Here is a 15,242-nt window from a genome sequence, read left to right as displayed (position 1 = left end):
CTGCTTCTCCGGCTGCCTCAGAAGCAGAGCTGTGGTTTATTTTTTGGATCTGATTAATTGCACCTTGTGGAGTTTTCCCACTTGTCCTGATTTCCCTGCTCCTGGTCTCCGTTTGGATTGCTGATGCACAAGCTGCTTTTGGAGTGTTTGTTTTATTTTGCAACACTTAAGAATGACGCTGATTGTGCATCCTGCTGTCACCCACCCCCTCTTCTCCCCAAACCACTCTCCAACCTCCTCATCCTGGCCAGATTTGATGGACCAGTGAACCTTGGATATGTCACATTCCCACAAATGTTTCTCAAGTGCTTTCCCATCAGTGCAATTATCCAGAGGAGACTGAGAGGGTCGGGTTGGTCAGCCTGGAGAGGAGAAGGCTTCAGGGAGACCTCAGAACCCCTTCCAGAGCCTAAAGGGGCTCCAGGAGAGCTGGAGAGGTACTGGGGACAAGGGACGGAGGGACAGGACACAGGGAATGGGTTCAAAGTGAAAAAGGTAATTTTGGGGGGGGATACTGGGTAGAAATTCTTTCTTGTGAGGGTGGTGAGTCCCTGGCACAGGGTATCCAGAGTAGCTGTGGCTGCCCCTGGATCCCTGGAAGTGTCCAAGGTCAGGTTGGACAGGGCTTAGAGCAGCCTGGGATGGTGGGAGGTGTCCCTGCCCATGGCAGGGGGTTATATAGATAAAATATTTATTTTCTCTTCCGACCCAAAATTTTCCGTATTTTTAGGATCTAACATAGGCTGAAAACAAACTACACCCACACCAGTGAACTGACCAGAGCCTGGACTTGTCCCCTGGCCCAAGACACCCCTGGCTGTGACAAGTGCCCATGAAGGAGCTGGGTATGAGAACTACAGACCCATCTTCCCCCAAATCCTGGGGAACAAGGGGTGAAACCCTCAGGGAATCAGTTTAAAACAAGAAACACAAATTAGCCCTTGGCACAGTGGGCATCAGAAGATATAAAGATGTTGGGGAAAGGGTGAGAAATAGCAGCAAGGGCATGAATAAATGTCAAAGACCAGGCTGGGGTTTCCTCCCTGGCATCCCTAACTCCAGGGATGAGGATGCTAAGGAAGCACTCGAGGACAGGCACATGGACAGCTCCTGCCCATGGATGAACAAAATCTCCCTAAAAAGCATCTCTTCGGCCAGTGTGGGCTCAAGGGACCGTGCTGTGACCCTGGAGAGATTCCCTACATCCACTCCTGCCTGTACCACTTGGATCCTCACAGTCCCTCTCGGGGCTGATGCTCCTCTGCCCAAACTTCCATGGAATCCCTTCCTGAGGGACTCCACCGTCCATCTGGGGAGCAGGGAGGCAGATGGGGGAAGGTAAAGACCTCTCTCTCATAGCGTCCAGAAATCCTGCAGGGAGGGAGACCTCAGAAAACTGAGGAAGCTGTCACCTCGTGGGGATCAGAATTTCCTCCCTGGAGCAGCATTCCAGCTCCATCTGCATCACGTGCAGAGCTGGCAGAGCAGAGCATTGGTGTTCCCTGAGCCATGGACAGGCTGAGCCTGGGGTTGTTTGTCTCCATGAGCTGGTTATTAATCCTTACAGCCAGGAAGGGATGATTTTGCATTTCCTTGGCAGGAAAATGCGGGAATGTCGGCTCTTCCCTCATTTCTAGAGGACCTGGACATGCAGCCATAGCCAGAGGCTGCACAACCATCCATGGGGACACTGAGGATGCAGCTGGGGGGGGGGAGTCTGGTTACTGCCAATACTCAGATTTAGACTCCTAAATTAGAGGGGTGATCTGATCTTTTCAGAGAAAGAAAAAACAAAACAAACAAACAAACAAAAAAAGAAAGAAAAAAAAAAAAAACCAACAAAACTCAGCCACCAAGGAAATCCGAGACTGTGTTCCCTCAGAAATCACTACACACACAAACAAACCAGCCCACGCACACAGTGTCAAATAAATAAATAAATACAGGAAGGTTTCTTTAGTTCTCTGAGGGTTTTGCTCTCAGATCACAGAGCATCCCATGGATAATATCAGTGCTTGGATCACACTCCCAGCAGGCACTGAGGGGGCTCGGGAGCTGTTCCCACCCTCAGATAAAATATCACTTTTGGAGTACTTTGAGATTTGATTATTTCAGTTTCTGTTAAATCCTCTCCTTCTTTTCCTGGTTGCTTGGAGCTTACAGGAGAGGGAGGGTGGTGGGAAATGCTCTCATCAGGTGAATGCCAGAGGGTGGATTTGGAGAAGAAGGGAAAATACAACAGGAATCAAAGCATAAAAGGATCTCCAAAACTTTGTGTTCACTCCATCCCCATCCCTCTGTGGTGGGGAATCTTGTGCACTCAAACTGAGTGAACTGGTGCAGCTCGAAAGCTCCATTGAGGTTATTCAGATTCTCCCCCCTGCATTGAAATATCCCCCCTGCAGCTGTTCCTTGGGGGATTTCACAGAGCCATAGATTGGTGTGGTTGGAAAGGACCTTAAAGCTCCTCCAGTCCCACCCCCTGCCATGGGCTGGGACACCTTCTGCTATCCCAGGTTGCTCCAAGCCCTGTCCAGCCTGGCCTTGGGCACTTTTGGACACTCAAACAAAGTGCTGAGCCCCAAGAAGAGCAGGGAGAAGCAGAAGTGGGCAGTGCCAAAAGCAGAGCAGGGAGAAGGAACCTTCCTGGCTTTGCACACAACATTTCCAAGGATCGCAGTTTCCATCAGCACCTTTGGAGATGGGGGCAGGACATCTATTTCCAGGGAAAGGTCTGACAAGGCCTCTCTGCCTGAAGAGATGCAGGAGGGCAGAGGATTCACTGAAATGGTTTCTGCATCCCCAGAAACCTTTGAAAAATGGCCTCTGATCGGGGAAAAAAGGCAAAGAAGCTCCATGACATGGCTGAATCTCTGTAGAGTTCACATTTGTGTCCCACAGCTCTAAGGTTTGCTTTTACCCACTCACACAAGACTCCAAGATATTCCCACAACCCTTATCTTTTCTGCTTAAGTCCCTTTTATCTCCCAGGTGCAATTTTCCACTGCTCTCTCTCCTCTGACCCTGTCTGCTCCCCATCCTTGCTCACCAGGCTGTGGATACCCCCTGTCCTGGCCTTGTTTGGAATGTTTCAGGTGCTGAGCAAAGGTCAGAGGCACATCCTGGTTGCAGGATCTGTGCTTTAAGGAATATCAACAATCTCAGGCACTGCCAGCCCTGCCCTTCTTTCAGTGCCAACAGTGACACATCTCCTGTCCTTCAGTCAGCACACAGTTATACTTAAAACCTTCAAAAACCTCCAGTCTTTGAGACCTGCACCCCCAGAACAGACATGGCTGTGATTTGTCACCTATTTCAGGTGACCAGACTTGCAGGCAAGCAAGTGACGAAGGTCATGAGGGCCCTTTTTCTTTAGAAACTCCCCAAAAATGGTGTCTCAGAGCCTCCAGTTGGCTGCTTGCTCTGGTGTGGTTTCATTTCCTCCCAGTGTTGCTGTGTAAACACTAATCAGTCCAAATTATTCAAATCACAACTGTTGAGCATGGAAGTAACATTAATGAGGAAAAAGAGGGAACAGATTGGTGGAGCAGAACGTGTCCCTTGGCTTTGGGAGGTTGGTGGTTCCCATCCAGCACATGCAATTCACACCCCTTGCTCTGCCACAGGCCTTGGAAAAGAATCCTGCTGGAACAGAGCTCTGGGACAGCTTGTCCAGCCCCAGGGTGCCTGGATGGTCAAACAGCAGGGGATAATTCCCATCAGGAGTATGAGTCTCTTGGAGTCTGACTCCAACATGTTTTGGGTTGGGAAGGAATTTACAGTCCATCCAGTTCCACCCCTGCCATGGGCAGGGACACCTTCCACTATCCCAGGTGGCTCCAAGCCCTGTCCAGCCTGGCCTTGGACACATCCAGGGATCCAGAGGCAGCCACAGCTTCTCTGGGCACCTTGTGCCAGGGCCTCCCCACCCTCCCAGGGAACAATTCCTTCCCAAAATCCCATCCATCCCTGCCCTCTGGCAGTGGGAAGCCATTCCCTGTGTCCTGTCCCTCCATCCCTTGTCCCCAGTCCCTCTCCAGCTCTCCTGGAGCCCCTTTAGGCTCTGGAAGGGGCTCTGAGGTCTCTCTGGAATTTCTCTTCTCCAGGTTGACACCCCCAGCTCTCTCAGGACATATCTCCAAAGCCCAGGACTGTGAAGGTCACGGAAATGACCATTTCCCTACCCACCCCAGGAGTATCACAGGCTGCAGAGCTGCATTTATTCATCACTGCCCCTGCCTGGCTCCATGTTAGACCTGGGAGACTATTCCAGACATGAGGAATAGGCATCCATCCTTCCCCAAAACTTTACACAGCATGGCCATGCCATTCTTCATCCTCCTTCATGGCCTTGCAAGTGTTTAAAACACACCTGGACATGGACCTCAGTGACCTGATTTAATTAGACCTGCATTGATCAAGGCATGGAATGAGATGAGCTCCATGAATTCCATCCAACCCGAATTATTCCGCAATTTTAAATTGCATCTGTGGTTTGTATTAATAAAATAACTACTACCAGCCACCAGGCCAGGAAAATACCCCATCCCCTGGGAGCTACATCTGGTGGTTGGTTTCTTTTTTAAGATAAACTTTTCCAGATCCTTTTTGACCATCAGTGACACCAATACCTGGAATAAATGGGAACCACTCACCCAGAGAGGTCCTGGCAAAGCCTTGCAGGAGGCTCTTCAAAGGTGGGGATGGGATCTCCTGGGATCTCTTCAGATTCAGCAATACTGGAGCAATTTTCTTATTGGAGCAATTTTCCAAAAGCAAAGCAGGTGTTTCAGGTGGAAAGGGTAAAGTGAATTCTGAAGAGGGGCAAATTCACATCTTTCCATGGAAATCTCATGGAAAGCCAGACAGAAATCACATGCATCCATTCCTGCATCCCACTGCAGCATGAGCTAAAGCAGGAAACCATCAAGTCAGCCCTTGAAGCTGATATTTTCACTACCTGGAAAATATCCCAGACATTAAACACTTGGAGCTGCTACAGTAGGGTCAGAATAAGAGAAATTATACTTGGGAAGGGAAGGAATGAACCCATCAATCGTCAGCCCTCAGGAAGAGCAATTTTAAAACCTTCAGGGGCAAGAATTTCAAATTTGGCTGGAGCACCATGGAATGCTGCACCCAAGGTGTTTGGGTTTCCCTCCTTACTTTGCTGGCAGCCCTGTTTTCTACCTGTCTGGCCCAGAAATTTGGAAAATCTGGGTGTTTTGCATTGTGCCCCTGCTTCTTTCTCCCCTGAAGTATGAAAGGATCCGTTGTGCCCATCCTTGCTTCAGAGGCAGCAGCATTTATGAGGGACAGAAGCCAACACTGTGTCCAGGAGCTGGAGGAGGTGTCGGTATTTCCCAGAGCCTGACTGGAACCCTGTTTTCCACCCAGGCTCAACTCAGCTGGGAAAGTGCTTAAAAATGGACTCCCTTCCCAGAAATGTGGTAACTCCTTGCTGCAAGGTGCTGTCCCTGCTAAAAGCTGATATGAAATTGTTGGGATGCTGGATTATTTTGTGGTAGTGGAATTCAATGTTGGTAAACAAGCAGATGGAAACAACAGATAAATTCAGGAATATTCTGAGGCACAGCCAAATCCTTCCTGGTGAAGGATATTTTAGCTTTGCCTTATCTTGTGACAGAGCAAGGGGTGATAGGTTTTAGCTGAAGAAGGGTTGATTTAGATTAAATAGATTTTTTTTTTTACAATGAGGGTTGTAAAACACTGGCAAAGGTGAGAAGCTGTGGCTCCCCATCCCTGGAAGTGTCCAAGGCCAGGTTGGATAGGGCTCAGAAAACCTGGAAGGTGCCCCTGCCCATGGCAAAGCTTTTGGGCTGGATCACTTTTAAAAGGGTCATCCCTTCAAACGCAAGTTATTCCACGATTCCACAATTCTCTGCAAGCCTTTCTCCAGCTCTTTATGCCTTCCCTGGTCTGTTCTTATTAACAAGACTTTGTGGTTTGTCTTGATATTTGGGATAATTTCTCCCAAACAAGACATCTGAATGCTCTCAGCTGTGCTTGGCTCCAACATTTTCCTGAGAGTGGTGAGATCAGTCCATACAACTCCAGAGACTCCCAGGCCTCCTCCTGGTTTCCTACCACAAAGGAAACCAGTCCCATTCCTGTCTCATGCACCTGATTTCCATCTGCCCATGTGCTGCTCTAAGTAGATATTTGCACTGGAGCTATACTGAGGTTGGGATTATATTCACAACCCCCAAATGTACTCTGCTAATGGCTAAATAAATCCCTGGGATTAGCAAGGATGTTCTCTAGCTCAGTGCAGGCTCCTCTCCTCCAGTCACACCCTGCACCCACCTCAGTGAGGTGGGTCAGGGCTGCCCCTCAGCCTCCAACACCTGAAATCCACCCCTTTCAGATGCAGACACACAATAGGAATCCTAGGATTTTGTATTTCCTGCAAGCTTCCAGGAGTCTTTGGCCCTGAGAACATAGTGGGTTGGTGGAAATTAAGCTTTTAGGAGCTATGGGGTGTTGTTAAGGTCAGAAAAGGAGACCTTTTCCAACAGGACGGATTTTGGGAGGGAATTTGGCCCACTGATCCCATGTGATGTAAGTCTGGCATGAAGCAGACCCTTGCCTGCTCAGGGACCCACCTTCCCCACTGTGACACCACAGGGCAAAGGTGGCCCAAGGAGCCTTGGGCTTTGACCAAGTTAAAGGGCAAAGAGAGCAAAGAGCGAGGATTGCTGTTCTCCACCACAAAATGTGTCCTCAGGCAGTTCCTGATCTCATTGAAGGTGTCCCTGCTCATGGCAGGGGGTTGGAATAAATGACCTTTAGAAGTCCCTTGCAACCCAAGCCACTCTGTGACTTTGTGAGGTCCTGGCTTGGCAGAAGGAGCTCCACGTCTGAGAGGCCACACAGACCGATCATGGGGAAGGAGTCCATGTTCCCAGACTCTCCACCATCCTTCCCTACAAGATCTGAGGCCAAGCTCCACTATTTTGGGCCTAAACCTTGTGAGGAAGTAGCACAACCCATCTGGAGGTGTCCATGGTCCACCACATCCACCACCCAGCCTTCAGGAACCCTCCCTGCTGACACAAACACAATAATGAATCCCACTGCAGTCCCAGCCCATTTGCACAGAGCCTTATATAAGATTTATATGGGACTTCACCTCCTATCAACCCCACATTCTCTGAAGGGAGCGTGGAGGGACCCAGAGCTCCTCAGAGGCCAGGGAACAGTTCATTAGTGTGGAATTGCAGGACCAATTACAGCAGAAAAGCTGAAAGAAACCGAAACAAAAAGGTCAGCCCCAGCCCACAGCTGCCAGGTCATGTCCAGGCTTTTGCACAGTGCATGGAAACGCAAAGGGAAGTCTGATGGCTCCAGGAAGGGCAATTAGCTCTCAGTGATGAGTGGGAGACTGGGGACAATGTTAGTGCAGCATAAATCATCTCCTAAACAAGCCTTATTTATTTATTATGGGCTCCCATGACCTGTGCCCTGAACTTCCATCTCCCCCTCTGCTCCCTTATCCACTCATCTCTGTTTTTTTGCCTGGCTGGGTGGAAGGCAGGGTCAGCCTGTGGGTGAGCAGGCTTGCTGGGCCCTTCAGAAATGCACATAAAGAGATCTGCAAAGTGCCTTGAGAAGTTTTTTTCTGATTATTTCCCTGCCCCGAAGGAGCGGACATTACACTTAAATAAATCCAAGCTGGCAACATCCATGTGAGGGTCTCAAGTACCACACCCACATCGTCCCTGTCACTGCCTACCCCAGCTGCCCTGGGTTTCCTGTGCCACAGGCTGAAGAACCCTCTTTATCCCTGCTTGGTTCTGTGGCTGCACATCCTTATCTTTGTCTTTTCACCCCAGCTGATGCTTGTGATGCAGAGAGGATCACAGAATGTTTTGGGTTAGAAGGGACCTCAAAGATCATCCCATTCCACCCCCTGCCATGGGCAGGGACACCTCCCACTATCCCAGGTTGCTCCAAGTCCTGTCCAGCCTGGCCTTGGACACTTCCCAGGATGGGATAGCCACAGGTTTTATCAAAATTATTCATCTCCATCCAAACCCTGCATGTGTCTTCAGGAAAACCCTCCTTTTCACCAAAAAGCCCATTTTTTTCCGTCCACCACCCCATTGTGCACAGGTACAGTGGGTGTTTGGATCAGTGGGATTCATCCTGGCCAAAGCTCTGCCCAAAGCTCGGGGCGAGCAGGTGCAGAGCAGGAGCACAGCCCTGAGCCTGCCTGCAGCCCTTCCCACACTGCTGGAACTAAATCAACTCTTAATTATGCCAGGTTTCTCAAAAAAGGGACAATTTCTAGGGGATGTGTTTAAATACTTGTATTTAATGTACATCTTGAAGCAAGCAGGGGATAATGGTCCAAGGGCAGAGTGAGGGGTGTCCAAGGGGATGGGATTGGGGCTGGATGAGCTCTTGGTGGTGCTGGGGGAAAGGTGACCTTTCCTTTGCTCAGCCTGCCCTGTGAATGGGATACAAGGGTCAGCCACGGGTCAGCTCTGCCCTAAATCATGCAGATACTCTATAAATAGATGCAGTTTCCTGCTAGAGCCTGGTTGCTGCTGTTTCAAGGCAGACCTTGATGCTGAAGTCCCCAAGGAAAGTGGAGGGTGTGCTGGAACAGGCAGGAGTGGTCCTCAGTGCTGTCCAGGCTCACCCCAGCACCAGCTTTTCTCCAAGGCAGAACCCCTGTCACCATGCTGGGGAAGTCCAAAACTTTCTGGGGCTGAAGAAAACTCAGCTCCTTCTTGTTGAGATGTGATAATTCCCTGTATTTATTCCCTTTGACTTGCTGGATCTCCCTGGAAGAAATATCTGCCTGAAAGGTCAAGTACCTGTCTCATCCAAGAAAGGAAATTCCCTAATCTCCATCCATTTTTTAAAGTAGCCCATAGAAATATTTGCCAGGTTTAGTTGGATTTGTGCAGCCTGGGATAGTGGAAGGTGTCCCTGCCCATGGCACGTGGTTGGAACAAGATGGTTTTTAGTGTCTCTTCCAACACAAACTGTTCTATGATTCTATGATTCCTCCTTGGAGCAAGGATGTGGGAATGGGAGCTCTCCTGGCAGGTCTTTGATCACCCCCAAACCCAAAAGAGCACTGGTAGCAGTGGCACAAATCTTACTGTGAGTTTTTCCTGCTGCTGGCCCTGGCTCTCATCTCTGCTCTGAGGATTCTCCAGGTAGGGCTTGCAGGGAGGTGAGTGAGGTGAGGGGGAGATGACTGTCCTCAATCTCACAGCTCATCTGGCAGCCAAAAACATCCTGCCCTCCTTTACCTGCCAGTTTTTCCCACTGGCACTGTGCAGTGAGATTTCCACCAGTGAAAATGGGAGACCTCAGGCTGGAGAGGGCTTTTGGTCTCCAGCAGTCCTTGGCCAAGCTTCTCATAGAATGGTTTGTGTTGGAAAGGATCTTAAAGACCATCCAGTTCCACCCCTGCCATGGGCAGGGACACCTTCCACTATTCCAGGTTGCTCCAAACCCATCCAACCTGGCCTTGGACACTTCCAGGGAAGTATTATAAGTGTACAATCAAAATATCTCCACCATAACTAATTCAGGAGCCCCTGAATTACAGTTCTGGGAGCCAAGGCACTCTGCCCTCTTTGCTGCCATTCTTTTCTGCAGCTCAGACTGGGTTAAACTCAGCTCAAACTGCCTGGTTTTCACAAAGCAATTCATAGACTCAAATTTGAGGGCTGGTGCCTCCGACCTCAGAACCCCGGGGAATTTATTTTCCTGTTTTGACTGGGACTTGGGGTTTCAAGAAATGAGTTTTACTGTACCCAGACCTCATAGAAATCACTGGAGTCATTTTTAAGCTATGAATGACTCTCAAAGAAGAGCTTTAAAATACTGAGCTGCCCCTTTGCTGCCCAGCTGTGCCTCTAACCCATCATTTTCTGTATCCAGACACACAAAAAACCAGCTCTTTGTTCCCTCAAGATGAAGTCTGGCTTTCTCTGAGCAGCCAGGGCTCAGAGTTTTTCTCCCTCTGACCTGTAAATCCATGAGCACTGTGGCAGAGGAGGTCCCTAAATGTGACACAAAGACCATTTGCCTTCTCCCAGCTCCTGGCATAAATTCCACACTGCTCAAGTTTGGTTTAAGACCTCTCAGATAGCCCAGGCTCTCCCTAGACCCCTTTCCCTGAAGGTGGCTACTCTTACATCACCCCATGCATTCAAAGCCATCTTTGATATCCCCCAAAGTCCCCATCCATCCCTTACTCCCCTCCTCCTCCTCTTCCTGCTCAACTTTGAGCAAAATCACTGAAAAAATAAAGTGTGTTCCCAGATCCAGCCCACAGGGAAAAGGTCTGGGGAGCTAATTATAAACTCCTACATCAGAGCCATCAATAATTCAGGAAGCTCTGAAACAGAGCTGGAGACGAGTTGTGGGACAGGGCTCATTCAGTGCCTGAAGGACCCAGGGACAGAGTGGCCAAATCCCAGGGAATAAGTGGGATGAAGCTCTGCCAGCTCTTCATTTCCAGGGCCAGACACTAAATTCAGGCTCCCCATCCTTCCTCCTGCTTCACTGACAAGTGGAGGTGGCAGGATCCTGCCTCTCTCCAGGTTTCAAGGACCAAGTTCCAGGTTTCCTTCCAAAAACAAAGTGCCATTCATCACCTCTTCCCACACTCAGCTCTGCACTTTTCTCTGTCCTGGGTAAGATTTTTAATTTGTTAGGACTGGGTTTTATTCATGAGGTTGGGGTTGGAGTATCCATATAGCCAGAAATGTTTCTCTCTTCCTATCCTTGAGACATTGGGCTGGGGCTGCCATGTCTTCCTGAGCATCCCTTAAGTTCAGAGGGAAGGCAAACTGGAAGGAAAAAGCCTGAAGCTGAAGTCAACACAACAGCAAAGGGGATTTTGCTAAATCGTGAGTTCAACCCATCCTTAGATGCATTTCCCAACAACTGAGCTTCTGGGTGGACTCAGAAAACAGAGGCATTGCATTTGTTGAGGCAGATAAAAATGGGATGTAGGTTCCTCGTGCCACAGGAGAGGGGAAAAGGGGACATCCCACACTTAGCACAGAGCATTCCATGCAGTTAAAATTCCATGAAAAACCCATACAGGGTATAAAATTATTGTCCTGACTACCCCAGGATGTGTCTCCATCCTGATTTAATCACTCTACCACCTACTAGCGAGAAAATTAACTCTACCCCAGCCAAAACAGCTGGAATCAAGGATATTAGATTTTTTCCAAGCTGAGATTCTATGAAACAAGGACAGTCTCCAAAAATGAGGGCCCTGACATGCTCTGAACATCCTCAAATGTGGCTGAGACCACCTCCAAAGGGGTGGTTTTGTAATTTGGGGTGTCCTTGCAGCAGTGAGAACACTTCCCTGCACCTCCCACAGCTCTCAGCTGAGGCTCTGGCTCCCTCTCCTGACTCCTTTTACTGGTCCAGCTGGTGGGGAAGGCACTGGGATTTCTTTTCACCCAGCAGATCCAGGCCAGGGGCATGAACAAAACATCTGAGTGGCTCGAGCATCCCCAAAATCCAGCTGTGGAGATGTTTCACCCTCTGAAGTTTCTGAAGGAATAACGGGCTGCAATGTACTTCAAAAGCTCTTCCAAAAAAAAACCCTGTTAAAACATGCTGGACCAAATCAAAACACCACCAGCACTGTGCCAAGCATGGCCTTGCATATTTGGGATGCATCCCCCAGGCCACAGTGAAAGTCTCTCGTGTCCATCTCCTCTCAGGGCCTCTGTGCTTTCACGTGGGAAAGATCCTTTTGCTTCTCCAAGCCCTGGTGTCCATCCCATGTCCTGGGATGTGTTTCATGGCTTCCTAACTTCGCACCAAAATCCGTGCCAGGTCACCTGCAGCTCGTCCTTGGGATCTCTGTGCTGAGGAAGGGGGAACCAGGAGAGCAGAGCAGCCATGAGACACAGGAGGGAACACCCCTGAGCCAAGCCCGAGGTCCAGGGAAGGGACACTGAAGGATATTTAGGAGGGAGATGATGCATCATGGAGATAAACACATTTCAAGATGAATTAGTAGCTCCAGGAGCAAGGAAATCCTTCTGGAAAACAAAAAATTACCTTGCAAGGCAGTGCTTGGTGCCTTCCCTACCAGGTTTGTCCCCTCTGGGGTTGACAACAACAACACAGGGCTCAGTCCTCCCCTTGTCCTTGTCCTGGATGTCCTCTGTCCCCAGTCCTACTCCTCCGACAGGCTCCAGATTACACCAGCAGATGGCAAGACGAGCTCACATTTTGGGGTGAAAGTAACCATGAGCGGGAGGGAGACCCAGGAGCCCCCTGTGCCAGGGAGGGCTTTTCTTGTGTCTGATATGGGGTTCAGTTCACCCCACGACCTCTCTCTCGCTCCTTCCAGCAGCTCCCGTCTTAAATTTTCTATCAATTTGGCTTTTTTTTTGTTTGTTTGTTTGTTTCTCTGCCTCTCATTGAAATCAATCCTGGGATGCAAGGATTTCTATGGAAGGGCTGATGGGCAAATGGAATAACACTCAGACATGTAATGCTTCATTTCCTTGGGAAGAAGGCTGTAAAATACCTATAGCATGGGCGAGAAAAACAGGGGAATGGCCAGGTTTCAAGACCTTTAGGAAAAAAAATTTTAAAAGCAATGTATCCTGTCCCAGCAGAACACCTGGTTGTGGTCCCTGACTGAATTTGACATTCTTGGGAGAGATTTGATTCCCATCCCACCACTTCCTATTCCCATTATTGGTAATTTATTGAGATTTATTTCAAGAAGTTCTTTCATCTCTCTCTTCCTGTCTTCCACCCCAACCTCCTGCTTATTCTGTGATTCCATGATTCTGTGATTCCATGAAAATAGTGATACATTTGAGGAGGGGAGAGCTGTTTTCACATAAACCAGTGTATCCCAATTGTATCCTTTTCCCTTGAAAATACAAAGCAATCAAATATCCAAAGAAAATCCAGTACTGGGGAAGTTTTGAATCATCAGCCCCTGCTGATGTCATCCTGCACAAGGTCTTCAAAATTCAGGGTGCAGGGGAGAGGATGTGATAAAGCTTTTCAGTCTGGATTCAGTGTGTGGGGATGGAGAATCCTCCACCTTCCCACATCTTCAAAATCATTCTTTGAGCAGCTTCTTTGTGTTTAAAGAAGAATCCTGGGTGAGATGTTTCTCTGACACCAAGCTTGGACATGGAAAAACTTTTCATAGAATCCCAGAACAGGTCGGGTTGGAGAGGAACTTAAAAACTACCCAGTTCCACCCCTGCCATGGACAGGGACACCTTCCACTATCCCAGGTTGCTCCAAGCCCCATCCAGCCTGGCCTTGGACACTTCCAGGGATCCAGGGGCAACCACAGCTTCTCTGGGCACCCTGTGCCAGGGCCTGCCCACCCTCACAGGGGGCAATTCCTTCCCAATATCCTATCTAGCTTTGTTCTCTTTCTACTTACAGCCATTCCCCCCTTTCCCTGTCCCTCCATCCCTTGTCCCCAGTCCCTCTCCAGCTCTCCTGGAGCCCCTTTAGGCTCTGGAAGGGGCTCTGAGCTCTCCCTGGATCCTTCTCTTCTCCAGGTGAACACCCCCAGCTTTCCCAGCCTTTCTCCAGAGCAGAGGGGCTCCAGCCCTTAGAACATCTTTCCAAAGACTTGTCCTGCCCCAGCAGTGTTGCTTGCCCCAAGCACACCCCAAATTTGTGCAGTTGCTGCATCTTCTATGTCCAGAGCAAAGCAACCTCCACCACCTCAGCTCCAGCCTCCCAGCCAAACCAGCACCAGTTTTTTAATGGCTTCTGGGGAGAGAACAAGTTAAGCCTTAAATTAAACTTTCCACTTCAACAGGCACCTCAGCAGGATGGAGACCCCTGCCCTGGCCAGACAAGTAAAGCTGTGTCTGGCTCCAAGTGTCTTGGAAGAGATGGAGAGGCAGCTTCTGGTGGAGTGGCAGGTGGCTGCCTTGGGAAGGGATTTGGGAACTGGCAGGAGATCAGCAAAAGCCTCCAGCTCAGCAAAGATCTGATCCCCAGCCATGGAAAAAAAGCCAGCATTAAAAAGCATCCGCCAGAGTCATGAGTGGAATCTTCTTGGCAGTAATGGAACAGTGTTGGAGGAGCATCCAGGCTTTGAGCTCAGGGTGAGTGGCTCTGCTGTCACTGCAACAACATCATCATCATCATCATCATCATCATCATCATCATCATCATCATCATCACTGCATTCAGAGTCTTAATCAGGCCTGAAAACAGAAATAAGGCTTTTCTGACAGAGGTCAGGGTTACATGGGATATTGGGAAGGAATTTTTGGCTGTGAGGGTGATGAGGCCCTGGCACAGGTTGCCCACAGAAGCTGTGGCTGCCCCTGGATCCCTGGACTTGTCTAATGCCAAGTTGGACACTGCAGCTTGAAGCACCCTGGGACAGTGGAAGGTTTCCTGCCCATGGCAGGGGGTGCAACAAGATGATCTTTAAGATCTCTTCCAAACCAAACCATTCTATGATACTGCTATTTTAAGGTTGGTTTTTTATAATTAAATTACAATTTATTTTATTTGCCTCCAGCCAACAGCTTGGGGGCTGTGGTCGGCAGTCCCTCCACAGATCCCAGCCCAACAATGCCACAACGCCCTTTTTCTGGATGGATGGATGGATGGATGGATGGGGATGGATGGATGGATGGATGGATGGATGGATGATGGATGGATGGATGGATGGATGGATGGATGGATGGATGGATGGATGGATAGATGGGGATGGATGGATAGATGGGGATGGATGTGGATGGATGGATGGATATGGATGTGGATGGATGGATGGATGGATGGATGGATGGATGGATGGATATGGATGGATGGATATGGATCAGTAGAGGTGTTGCTGGTTTTTGGCAGCTCCTCAGCCACACAGCAAGTTAAAAATAGCTCAACAAACTTCCAGGAGTTCCCTGTGTCCATTAGGGCTTTGTGAGGCCTCTGCCTTCCATGGAGGTGGCAAAATTAATGGAGAAGTGAGAGGAGAAGTGGTGGGGTCAAGGTGTGGGCCCAGGGACTTGTGGGGGGAACCAGAGGATTCTTCAAAATGTGGTTTAGTGGGAATGATGGAATCCAGTCAAAGGTTGGGCTTGATGATCTTGCAGGTTTGTTCCCACCTTAATGCTAATATTCAATTTTCTGTTTCTGTGATCAGATGTCCTGGGCTTGGACGAGCAGGATCTGCATCTGACTGACCCCTCTTCCTCCTCCTGCTATTCTCGAATTCA

Source organism: Cinclus cinclus, chromosome 3 (genome assembly GCF_963662255.1).
Source record: "Cinclus cinclus chromosome 3, bCinCin1.1, whole genome shotgun sequence".
Taxonomy (NCBI): domain Eukaryota; kingdom Metazoa; phylum Chordata; class Aves; order Passeriformes; family Cinclidae; genus Cinclus; species Cinclus cinclus.
The sequence above is the reverse complement of the archived record's forward strand: the minus strand, read 5'-3'. Positions refer to the sequence as shown.